Genomic DNA, 12,441 nt, shown 5'->3' on the forward strand with positions numbered 1-12,441 from the left:
GGCGTTATTCTCTGATTCTCCCAGACAAACCTGTCAGTGTAAATGCACACACCCCAGCAAGGTGAATTTCATCAACATCTGCTCCAGGAAGGAGGGAGATGCTCTAGAGCATCTAGAAATAGCACTGCTTAATGCTTCGGGTTTGTTTCTTGAACCATTTTCAAGACAGCTGTTACATATCCCTCTTGCCTTTCATCATCTCACTTCAGGACATGCAATAAATATATTCTGATGTTGCTACCAGAATTCCTGAGGGGGAAAAATCGTTATGAAAAGATCACTAAAAAAAAAAACGATACAAAGGAAAGAGGAAGAAAACCAGATGTTTTGCATGCTAGTGAGGCAAGGTTAGTAGGGACAGATAATGAATGTTATTAACCCAACTGAGGAAGATAGGAAAAAATACAGGAAAGCTTTCAAATGTGAGGAACCTTCACATCTGAGACAGCAGTGTGCTGGTGACATTTTAATAGATTTATTTGCTTCCCCAGGAGAATTTATGGCTCAAACACAGCAACCTTAGGCAGCTTTTTAACTGCAGGTAGGCTTAAAAGGCAGAAGTATTTGTAACACTCTATGAGCTGGCCACTACTGAAACCTTTCCTTATGTCTTTCTCTTGAGTTTGATGAATTCTAACTATTTTCAGACACTGCTTATGTTCCCAAAGACCTCCTTCTGTCTTACCTCCACTTGCATCCTGTATTATCTTCTCTTGCCACCAGTTTCCTTCCTCTTTCCTAGCATTTGCCTGGTTGACCAGCACCTTTAATGGAGCAACAATCGCAGCTCCCCCAGCATCTCTGTCAACCTTGCTGATAGCTGCATAATGTGGTACTTGTCTTGTTTCAGAAACATCATTCCCACGTAATAATTTTCAGAGAATAAGTTATCTCATGCCCTTTGTTTCTTTCCTCTGTCCCCCCATTCTACGTGGTCAGCCTCCAGCCTTGCCAGCCTTCACCCCCCAGCAGTTCCTTGTGACTTTGTAAGTGGAAGCTGAGTGAGTTCCACCCGGATGCTGAGCTGGGTATTTTTGGGGGGCAGATGTTCAAGTCTCACAACAGAAAATGCTTCTCTTGTCTGGCTGACAGGTAATACTTAGGGTCAGATTTCTGCAGGGCAGACATGATTGCGTGGTCTGAAAATAATTTATATAAACATTTGACAACATTTGCATGGTATTTACCATGGCTGAGAACATCAGTGTCAGTAAAACTAATTCAGGGAAATCGTTCTCTCTCAAGAAAGTATGGAAACTTCATAACACTTTTTTTTTTTTTTTTTTTTTTTTGTCTAATTTTCTGCAATAATCTCAGCTTTTGCTCAAAATTAAATTCCATTTTAAAGACATTTTTATTAGTAAAAATATTGTACATGTGATCTATACATTAAAGGCTATATATATATATATATATATATATGTCTTTTAAGCTCATAATTCTGTGAACCAGTCTTCTAACAGCTTAACACTGAATACTGAAGAAAATACATTCAAATCAAAAATATGCTTTTAATGATTCTTGGGAAAATTTTTCCAACATTTGACAAACCTGTTCCCTGTTTGAAAGTCAGGTATAATGCCTCTGGTGTTTAAAAATAGACATAAAGCATGACGTTGTTACACACTCAGTATGGTTCCCAAATGCATTAATGTGCTTCTGGTTCTTGCAGCGCTGGAAGAAGGGCTGTCTCCTCGCTGTTATTTGCTTGCTGCCTGCAGTTCCTACTGCCTGTAGCAGCCTTTGTGGAAGCTGTTCCCACTGGAAAGTTACTGACCAATATGCAACGGTGTGGAGCCAGCTGAAGGGCATCTCTGGTAAGCCACGACGCAGCAAAGGCAATGCCCAGTTCAGGAGCTTAAAGATGTGCCCTTGCCTGGGCAACTCGCTGCCTCTGCGTGCCCATGGAGAACATCTGTATCTCAGCTGTGCTCCATCCTGTTCTCCATCCACTCCTTTCACCCATAAACCAGCAAGAGACATTGTTTTAGGGAAACACCAAGCTGTCACCATGGGTCAGACGGAGCTGCAGGATGGCAGAGGTGGGAGGGCTCCTCTGGAGATTGCCCAGTCCAACCCCTGCTCAGAGCAAGGTCAGCAAGAGCAGGTTGCTCAAGGGCTGTGTCCAGATGGGTTTTGAAGGTCACCACAGATGGACACCCCACAGCCTTGCTGGGCAACCTGCTCCAGTGTCTGACCACCCTCACAGAAAAAATATAAAAAATTAAACAAAATCTCCCTATGTTAAAATGAAATTTCCTGTGTTTAATTTTGTGCCCATTGCCTCTCATCCTGTCACAGGGCACCACTGGGAAGGGGCTGGCTCCATCCTCCTTACTCCCCTTTAGCCATTGGGTATTTATTTACTGTGAGAAGATTCCCCCCGAGCCTTCCCTTCCCCGGGCTGAACAGCCCCAGCCCTCTCAGCCTCTCCTTGTACGTGTCCTGCAAGGCACACCCAGAGGTCTAAGGCAGAGTGAACCTTTACACCACTCTGTTCCCTGAAAGGCTTTCAGAGGGGAAGGGAAACCTAAAAAAGAAGGGAGACCCTAATGATATCCTGTGGAGAAGAGAGGAGACAGAAGGACGAGGCAGGCCTGAAATGTGTCAGCAGTGCTGATGCTGCTTCGTGAGGTCTGAGGAGGTTTCTGTTAGGAGTTACCCTTAGGGTGAAGCGAATCTTTTAAGGGTAGCAAGGCCAGGAGCCAGGCCAGCTGGTGGCCTGCACGCCTGGCAGGGAGGGGAGAGCCCCAGCACTGGGGCACAGCAGCCACAACCAAGGAAGGAAGGAAGGAAGGGCTGAGGAAGGCTGGGGTGCCCTGCCAGCTGCAAGGAAATGAGTGGTTAAGCTGCTTATGTGATCTGAAAGATGACAGAGGAGCTGAGGGAAGGGCCCTTTGCACGGCCGGGGCCAGCACAGTGAGAGCCAGCAGTCCCAAACACTCAGGCTAGCATTGCTTTGGAGGGCACAGGGACAGCTGCCCCGCCAGAGGGGAAAAAAAAAAGAAAAAGTGTAAAATAGCTATAGATATGCTTAGGAATGAGAGACTGAACATTATCCTTTCCATCTACCTTGCAAATGCTTTCTTTTTGGTCGTCAGCTGAAATAAATGTTAAGGCAACTGATTTATGTTTGAGAATGAGTTGGGAAAATGAATTCGCTGAGCTGTGGGACGTTTCCTCATGGAGGGTGAGAAGAGGAGGAAAGGAGCTGAATGACCCCGTTTAAACGTGGCCCTTCTTCCTCCCAGCCGGGTCCTGGTGGAGGGCTGGGTGGGAAAAGGAGGCACCTTCAGCTTGCATATCCTATTAGCTCGGTTTAACTTTGGCAGGTCCCTTTGGTATTACGGGATGGAACCACTCCCTGCAATCAGGGCTGCTCTGACAAAATCATCATAAAGCCATTAATTGTACAACCGAGCCTATCTACTTCTTTGGGATCATTGTTTCCCTGCGTTAAGGACGCGTGAACAAATATTGCCTATAGGTTGCACAACCTGGGTAAAGTCTCAAAATAAAAGACATCCTGTAAGGAGCGGCAAGGCTCAAAACCGGGGCTAGCGCCGTGCCAACTCCAAATGGGGCTGCTCCTACCCCAGCGGCTGAGGAGAAATGTGTCTGCATGCACCCAGCAGGTCAGGGAGGGACTTGCTCACACATGTGCCCGGCCTGTTGGGCTTTGAGGACCACATGGGCAGTGTGAAGTGGGCCAACCACGGCCCCTCAGCTGAAGGAAATACCGCGCCACGAGGCCAAGGCAGAGCGAAGGGGACATTTCTGCCCTGGAGGTGGGACAAAGGCACAAAGGCAGCGCCACACCCAGGCCCCACGACATGGCGGCCACCGAACGCATGCAGGCAGAGCCAGGCTGCCTCCCACCAGGGGTGGCCATCACCCTCCTCACGGCAATTATGGCTCGTCACGGTGATCCATCATCATCATCGCGGTGGCTGGTGCTCATTGTCCTTGACCACAGGGGGCATGGAGACAGGGAATCTGGCGTCCTGCCATCCATGGCTTGCTCACATGCACACACGCACACGAAGCACCCGGCTCCCAGGAGCCAGCACCAGGGTCCTCTCCTACTTTTTGCTGGTGGAGAGGCCCTGGGGCTCTTCTGAGAACACAGAGAGGGGAGGCTCTCGCTGCACCTAACCACAGTGAAGCCCAAGAAACAGGCACGGAAGAGTCCTCACTAGCAAGGTAGTGCCACACAGAAGATCTCCCTGGGAAACCCAGGCCAAATTCTTGCTTGCTACCATCCCTGTGAAAACAAGAGTTCCCCTCAGCCCGCACACGGCCTTGATGAATTTCACCAGTGACAGGGAAATGCCTTAATCTATGCGGGTGTTGCCAAAGGGGGTGCTCTGCATTGCCATACAGTGTTACCACTCTGTGCCTCCTGGTTTCAGTCCTATGCGCACATTTGCAGAATGAGGAGGGTAGCTAACTTTTCTTTGCACATTTCTCTCATTTTCCTTCCCCTAGCTATGCATGTTGGCATTTCACACACCCGTGCCCGTACTGCATATACTATTTGTCCTTGAAGAGTACTTCTGTCTAATCACACTTCTAAGATCTCTTTTTTCTCTAATCCAAAATTAAACCTGGACAGTAAATGTTTCTCTCTGTCTCATAAAAACCTTCTGTTATTAAAAAAAAAAAAAAAAAAAAAAAGGTTGTTATATATTTTTTTCAAGCTTTAGAAAATGAACGTCTTTGAAAGCAAAGCTGAGGACAGAAAAATTAGGTAGAAGACAAGTGGGGAGAGGCTGCACACAAGCTTTGCACAAAGAGAGAGCTACATTGAAGCTGAAAAACTGGCTTGTTCCCATGAGAAGTTTTCATTTTAACAAATGTGCAGCTTTTGTGATGACAAAATTGTTAAGTAAAATGTCCTAACCACGTGTGCCCTGGATTCCCTTGTTCTATAACTATGCAGTACCTTTATTTCATTTGTCCTCAGAATACCAGTGTGTTTGTCTCCTTGTTCTCCCCTTCTTAAAAACAAAGGGAGCAAACCAATATTCACAGTTCTGTACAGAATATTACTTTTGATCCTATTCCCTTGCATATCATTTTTGTAAGGGTCAGCCATAAATCAATCTCTGGTGCTGCATTTTTTCTTTGCAGCAAACTTGTAGGATATGGAGTGCTTTGTAGTTAGAAAAGCAATTGTGTAGACCTGAAAATCATACCCACAACCATCATCAGGTGCTTAGCTCAAGATGTGTCTCTGTGTCCTTCAGATCAATAGCTGTAGCAACTGAGAATGGGACAGAGAGGGCTTAAATGTTATGAGTCAGTTATTTCTAGCACATCTAACACACTTCAGAGAAACCACAGTGGCCATAACATAAGGTACACTGTGATGTACTGGAGAAGCTCTAAAACCTTTAAAACAAAACCCAAACCATTAGAGCTGTTCAAATATTCTTCAACTTCTCATTTAAGGCACAGACACCAAAGATTACAGTTGTTACTCTGTCTGAAGTCTAGGAATTGTTTTAAAATAAAAGGCCGTGCTGTCAGGTTGCCCCTACCATACGAGTAAGAAAAAATCAACTAAGTTGAGCAACATATTTTTGAGATGAGATTTAAACTATTCGTACTAGTTAGTTCATTTATGATGTTAAGCCCTTTTTAAACATGAAATAGAAGTACGTTCTTTCCTCTTGCAGCCAAAGGATTTTATTTGACTCCAAAAGATAAGAAGAATAACATGCGTGGTGGAGTTGAAGATCAGGAAGAGGTGTTTGCTGAAGGAGTGCCAGCCTGTGCCTAGCACAGGAGGAAAGGGCCAGAGGTAAAGGAAGATGATTGTGAGACTGGACAGGTGCGGAAGGAGAAGATGCCTGGCCAGCATGGCACAGGCACTAAATAGAGGTACTGCACAGAGCTTACAAGGAGTGTTTTTGTTGTTGTTGTTGGTGTGTTTTTTGTTTTTTTTAAAGTAGTTTAGGAACTGGATGTAATTTTCATGTGTGATCTACAACATGGATGGAGTCTCTTCTCCTGCAAAAATACTTTATAAAGGACTTAAAATATGTAGATAAACAGAATGTGAGACACATGAAGTGAACCATGCATAGCACATTTCTGAACAGTAGCCTGTATAGGTGTAGACAAAGATCTGTATGAACACGCAATAAAGTGAACAGTTCTTACAAGCTGTCTTGAGGCAGGCAAATCAGAGTCCTTCAGGAACAGGATGAATGTCTTTTCATGGGTACATGCTGAGAAATTATGGCTTCTGCTTATGCAACACTGCCCATTTTTATGGTGGAGATAAGAGGTTTTCAAAGATGGATGGACTCCTTTGGCTGATCACTCCTTTAAGTCTCTTAACACAACAATGAAAACTGTCACACGGCATGGAAAAAAATCCCTGAATCAGGTATTATTCTTCACTAGAAAGCTATACTGTAGTTAAAATTAGCAAGGTGTTTCTGAACCCTTATTTAAAATGTGTTTGCACTGACATCCCAAGAAAAGAGTTTCTTTATTTAATTGCACTGTCAGTGCCGATGCTTTCAGCTAAAACCACTTGGAGTTAGACCTTTTAATAGAAAGTGACAATTTAAATTGCCACGATAGCAGCATAACCGGTGCTTGGAGTCATTACCGACCTGATGTTGCAGTTGGCTCCAGACCAGTTTATTAAAGCAAAAGAAAGCTGAAAAGAGTAGGAGAAGAGGAAATTAAGAGGCGAATCATTAATTCCTTTAGCACTCGCTGTAACAACATTAGCTGCGATGAACGCATTTGTCTGCATGATGGAGACTACGCATAATCTCACCCGCGCTTTGCATGAACCAACATCCCTCGATAGTGAATCGGTGATGGTAGGATCATGGACTCATTAAGGTGGGAAAAGACCCCCAAGATCACCTGGTCCAGCCATCACCCTACTGCCAGTGTCATCCACTGAGCCCTGTCCCCCAGCACCACGCCCAGCCTCTCCTTGAGCACCCCCAGGGACGGTGACTCCACCACCTCCCTGGGCAACCCATCCTAGTGCCTGACTGCTCTTCCTGAGCAGAAATGGCTCCTCATTGCCAACCTGAACCTCCCCTGGTGCAACCTTGAGGCCGAGCTGCCACCTCCCTCCCTGCCTGCCGGCCGGGGGCGCCGTGTGAGGAGATGCCTGCCCGGCATTGCCACCTAGCGATGGGGCCTCCCCGGGCAGGGGGGGGGACGCCGGGGGACAGGGACCTGGGCCAGAGGCAGAAGTGCCCGGGGTGGGCTGGCACCGTGCTGGAGGCAGGGAAAGGCTCCGGCAGCAGCAGCAGGAGGAGCAGGAGCAGGAGCTGCTCCTGCCAGCTCTGCGGGCAGGGGGCCCCCCAGCGCCGCTGCAGCCGTGGCCGTGTCCCTGGGTGCCACAGCCCTGCCGCCGCTGGGGGGACGGGGCCCGAGCCCAGCCTGGGCGATGATTTCTTCAAGCGATTCCTCTCTTTCAATAAAGGTGTTGTATTTGGTTTTTGCCCCGAGAGCAGCCCCTGGGTGTGATCTGGGGGCAGCGCCTCAGGCAGGGCTGGGTGAGGAGGCACTTCCCACAGCGGGAGCAGCACCAGCTTCTGGGTGCACATCTGCTGGGAGCGCTGCACCCTCGGCTTGTTTGGGGTCGCTCCTCAACACCTTTCCCCAGAGATTGCAAAGTATTGGGGTGAGGAGAGGGGGTCTGGTTGGTTGGCTTGGTGTTCAGACCTCATCCCTGCAGCCAGAAACTTCACGCACTGGTGGGAAGGGAAGAAGAGTTGAGCACTCCTCAGAAAGCTCAGTTGTGTCATCGTCTGGTCAGCCACCAGGGCTTAGCTCGGCTTGGGCCAGGGCCAGGGCCAGGCAAACTGAAAAATCAGAAGAAAACTGCCCCTAGTGATTTCTGCTTGTCCCCTGACCCAAGCAGCACTAACAGGGAACAGGACTCCTGAGGCTCAAGGAAACTGCAGGACCCCCCCAAAAAAAAAACCACGAAGCTGTTCAGCCTCCCATCAGAGCTGCTTTCCAGAGCCAGCGGGGCTCCTGCAGCAGGGGGTCCCCTCTGGGCAGACCCCACCACAGTGGCACAGCCTCCTTTACCACGAGGCCACAGCTCTGCCACACATTCAGCTCTTCCAAGCCATGTTTCCCAGAGACAGCTCACTCGGGGCCGGGCTGCAAGCAGTCACACCACACAAGGCTGCAGGACATCAGCTCTCTTCCTACAAGGAACATCCTCTCTCCCAGGATCACTAAGCATTTACCACTGCTGGTCCCTCTAAAGGGATCACCAATTAAGGGCTCACAAGCCTCTTAGTGCTAATGAGCTAAGCATGGTCGGGTCTGATGAGGATTTGGATACAAGAATTTACTTAAGCCTGCGATGGGAGAAGAAAAGCCCCATGTGTGTGCCTAGGGATTGCTGGCACACTGCACAGTATGTGGCTCTGGATTCCCCTCTTTGTGAGGTTTCAGGGGCAGGAGAGATGTCCCCGGCTCTGCAGGCTGGGCAAGGGCTTTTGCAGCGAGTCCAGCACTTTGCCTGGTACCTGCAGCTGCTTTTGCAGTACCAGAGCTGAGGCCTGCCATGGAAAAGCAAACCTGGAAGGCAAAGACTAGGGGTGACACTGATGGGCATCCAGACTGAAACGTACAAAACACATTAAACTGAGTACAGGGTGGACACTGCACTCTCAGCACTGCCCTTTTTCCTTTATAGGTCCACTTGTAGCAATCCAACCTGCTGGTTAAGGTAGGTAGAGCCTTTAGGACTAGGTATATGGTACCTGTCATATGCATTACTGCTCAGTGTAGGATCTTCAAAAAAAAAAAAAAAAAAATGCTATTCTTAGGCACTTGAATCTCACATCTAAGAAGCTCCTGTCTAAGCCAAAATTGCTTTTATGTTTCAGAGTCAAGACTAAGTTAGTTTAATTTTCTTTCAAGTAAACTCTGTGACACCCTGAACAGACACAACTTGCTTTTTTTTTTCTTTTTTTTTTTTTTAATTTTTTAACCTCTAACACTGATGTGTTTCACAGGAGTGCATGTGCCCTAAGGGACATCTCTTAGTGTCTGCCTCTTGTGTGTATTTATACAGAGGCAGAGAGTTAAGTCCATCCCCTCTCTGGAGAGCTGAGGGAGGTTTCTCTCTGCCGGGAAATGCAGTACAGCTGGTGCCTAATTGCTGATTTCCCCTCCCAAGCCACTGTCTCCTTGTTTGCCTGCAGCAGGAAGGAAATCTCCCTTACCCTGGTGGGTGCCTAAGTAGATCCTAGCGTTGTGTTAATTTGCCTGCAGGTCATTTCAGAAGCTCTCAATGGCAAAATGGACATCGAGTGAAACAAGGGGTTGCCCTTCAGCTTTCTAATTCTTCCAGTCTTTGTGCCAGCCCTGTAGCCATCCTTCCAGGCCAGAGCAGGGGATCCAGCTAGTTTTTTCCCCACAAGTGGCCATCAGGAGGGCCCACCACCTGGCACAGCCATTGCGATGAGCAGGACCATGGCCAAGCGGGGATCCTGCTTGCTGGCCACGCCACAGCAGGCGTTTCACACCCACATTATGGGGCAGGTTTGGGTCCGCCTTTGTGGGTGAGACTGCACCAGATTGCTGGTGCCTATTTACAAGGTATACGTTGGGTGATGCAAAGGTCTGTTGAAGGGCCACGTAGGTGTATGTATTTCCCATGTATGTGTCAGCTTCATTGTGATACTGTTGAAGTGCCCGGTGAGGTGCCAGCTTTGGGTGCTGCTGAAAGGGGGCTCAGCGGGTCTGGTCGAGTATCAGCATTGCTCCAAGTGGCCACAAGGAGTTCAAACTGCTCCTTGGCAGAGGCTGGATGACAGCTAAGGAAAAGTACTCTGTTAGCACATCTATGATAGATATGCAAAATGATATTCATAATACCATAAATATGTTTTAAAGTATGGTAAAAATATAACGTATACATAAATTTCCTCAGGTTAAAGTATTTCTTTCCTCTTCACTCTCTCTGCCTCTGCCAATCATTTGACCTGCTGTAACACCCCAGCTCCCATACCTGTGAGTACTTGCTGGAAGTGATTCATCATTTCTGATGGATATAATCCTCACATTCCTTGCTTTCCTGGGCTATGTCAGACATAACGTGTCCCAGTTTTCTTAAAGCTACTTTGACAGGATCAGCTTTAACAAAGATCTTGATTCATGCCAGTGCAAGAGAAAAATGAGGCCTGTTATCTCATCTTTTGCATGCCATCTAAGTGTCACTTCATCCCGACCTTTTTCAAAGGACTCATCTTGTGAGGACTCAGATGTGAGTAGGAAACATGACCGGAGTGTGTGGCTGCGCTGCCATACGCTCCACATGCGGTGGGAGGAGGTCTAGCTCCTGGCCACCGTGCCGCCTCTGGGTCCTGCACAGCACCCAGCAGTCCCGTGCCACCAGACATGTAGGTTGTTCTCTGAGCTTCCAACCAGCACGGTAGACTTTGGTTGAAAAACCTGAAAATGAACACTTTGTGTGGCTTTACATTTCCTAATACATGAAGAAGCCCATGGTCCCTGCAGGCAACGCCCTCATCAGCGCTGGTGCTCTCTGATGACTTCTTTTGGTGTTTGGTCCATTTTCAATCTGCTTATAGTGTTTATTCATTACTGATGCTACATTTTTCAGTCAAAAACCTAATTTCAAGCGCTTGCCTTCTCAAGCTAGCTTCCAGTATGCCCAGTCAGGCATCAGCATGCGGGCATTTGGCACCTCAGTGCGGTGGGTCAGACAGGCCAGCCCCCAAGCACGGGGCAAGCAGAGGAAAACACCGCCCTGGAGAAGCTGCCTGTCCTGAAGCTCACAACATCCCACTCTTAGCTCCACGATGCAGGCTTAACTCAGCCTAAGTCAACAGCTGAACCACAGCTGAAGCCTAATTTCTGTCTTCAAAGTGTTTCGGGAGAGGTTCCTAACCCCCAGACTGAGGGCTGCCTGAGGCCTGAGGGCTTCCAGCGCGCAGCCTGGGGCCAGGCCTCGCTTCTGGGCTGCGTGGGGCTTCTGTCACACTGCTGCCCTGCAGAGGGCACGGACAGAGCTGCCTTCCCTACCACGGCAGTATTTGTGGAGCTTCTCTGGAATTCCAGTAAATATCACAAATATTACAGACGCCTACGTGCTACATGGCCCCTGAACTGCTTTGTGCACAAGGCATCGAGCTGGGTTCGATGGTCCTTGTGGGTCCCTTCCAACCCGGGCTATTCTATGAGTATACGATTCTGTGACTGTAAAATGCGTGTTGCCTACAGGAATAAATTGCAGTCTTGATTGCCACAGGTCGGGAGAAAACATCCCCCGCTTCACCTGATACAAAACACTTCTGCTACTTTTAGAAAAGAAAAAAAAAATGGAACTCTTCCTTTATCTGCATCAGCATTTAAAAGAAACCAATAAATAAATAAATAAATAAAACGATTTTCCACCCAGTGCAAAGCTTTTGGTGTGTATGCATATTGGTGTATGCGCACTGTGCATTTAGTGCTCGCTGGGGGCTGATTCCTTGCCCCGAACCACTCTGTTGACTTATTGCTGATTGGCGTCCAGACATCCACACCTGGATCAGTCCTCTCCCTGTCCTAATTGTTAACATATTGTTTCTTGGTAATCATATATAATTTAATTTTAATTACTACCTTTAATAAGGCAGTGAACCACGGTGACCTGTTAGCTGGCTTATTTTCCTAATGAGAGTGAGGCAGCCTTTTGGCTCGCAATTAAGGCTTTCAAAGAACTCTTCCATCACCATCTGGGCTCTTCTATCCCCTGGCACGCACCGGGTGCCTGCCTTTGCCTGGCGAGGGAGATGTCACCCATGCGAGCAGTGGACACCTAACCAAGTTGGCAAGTCTTCAGCAGGGTCTGGCAGCGGAGCAGCGAGACTTTCACAGCTATAAGTAAATCAGAGAGGAGGGTAGGGTTTGGTAGGCTGCGGGAGCAAGGGGAAGCGGTGACTGCTCCTGTCTCTTCCTCACAGCGGCCAGAAGTAGGTGCTTTTATTCCCCCGTGCCCTGAATACCTCTGGTACTCGACACGCGGCCTCACGACAAGCCGCTGAGAAACACCAGGTCGATGGAGAGCACAAAACGAAAAGCAGACTGCGGGCAGCTCAGAGCGACAGCTTCTTATTAGGAAGGGTTGCCCAATGCAAGTCTGGCTGCGTAATACACCAAGTGGGTGAGCAAGCGTTTCCCAAAGATATCGATGCATTGGACTGCGTGTCCCGGACATCCCTGGCTGGCAGCCGCCACCTCCACGCCCCAGCTCCTCCCGTCTCAGCCGGGCGAGGAGGGCAGGGACAGCCTGCACAGCTCTGCCACCGGGGATGGCATGTGTGCGGGTTAATTTAGCCAGGCTTAAGCATTAAGGGAGCAGTGGGGAAACCTGTTTCGGCAGCCACGATCCTTCATCCCCAGTGCCAGTCAGCACCGGCCCTGCAA

Source organism: Anas acuta, chromosome 1 (assembly GCF_963932015.1).
Source record: "Anas acuta chromosome 1, bAnaAcu1.1, whole genome shotgun sequence".
NCBI classification, from domain to species: Eukaryota; Metazoa; Chordata; class Aves; order Anseriformes; family Anatidae; genus Anas; species Anas acuta.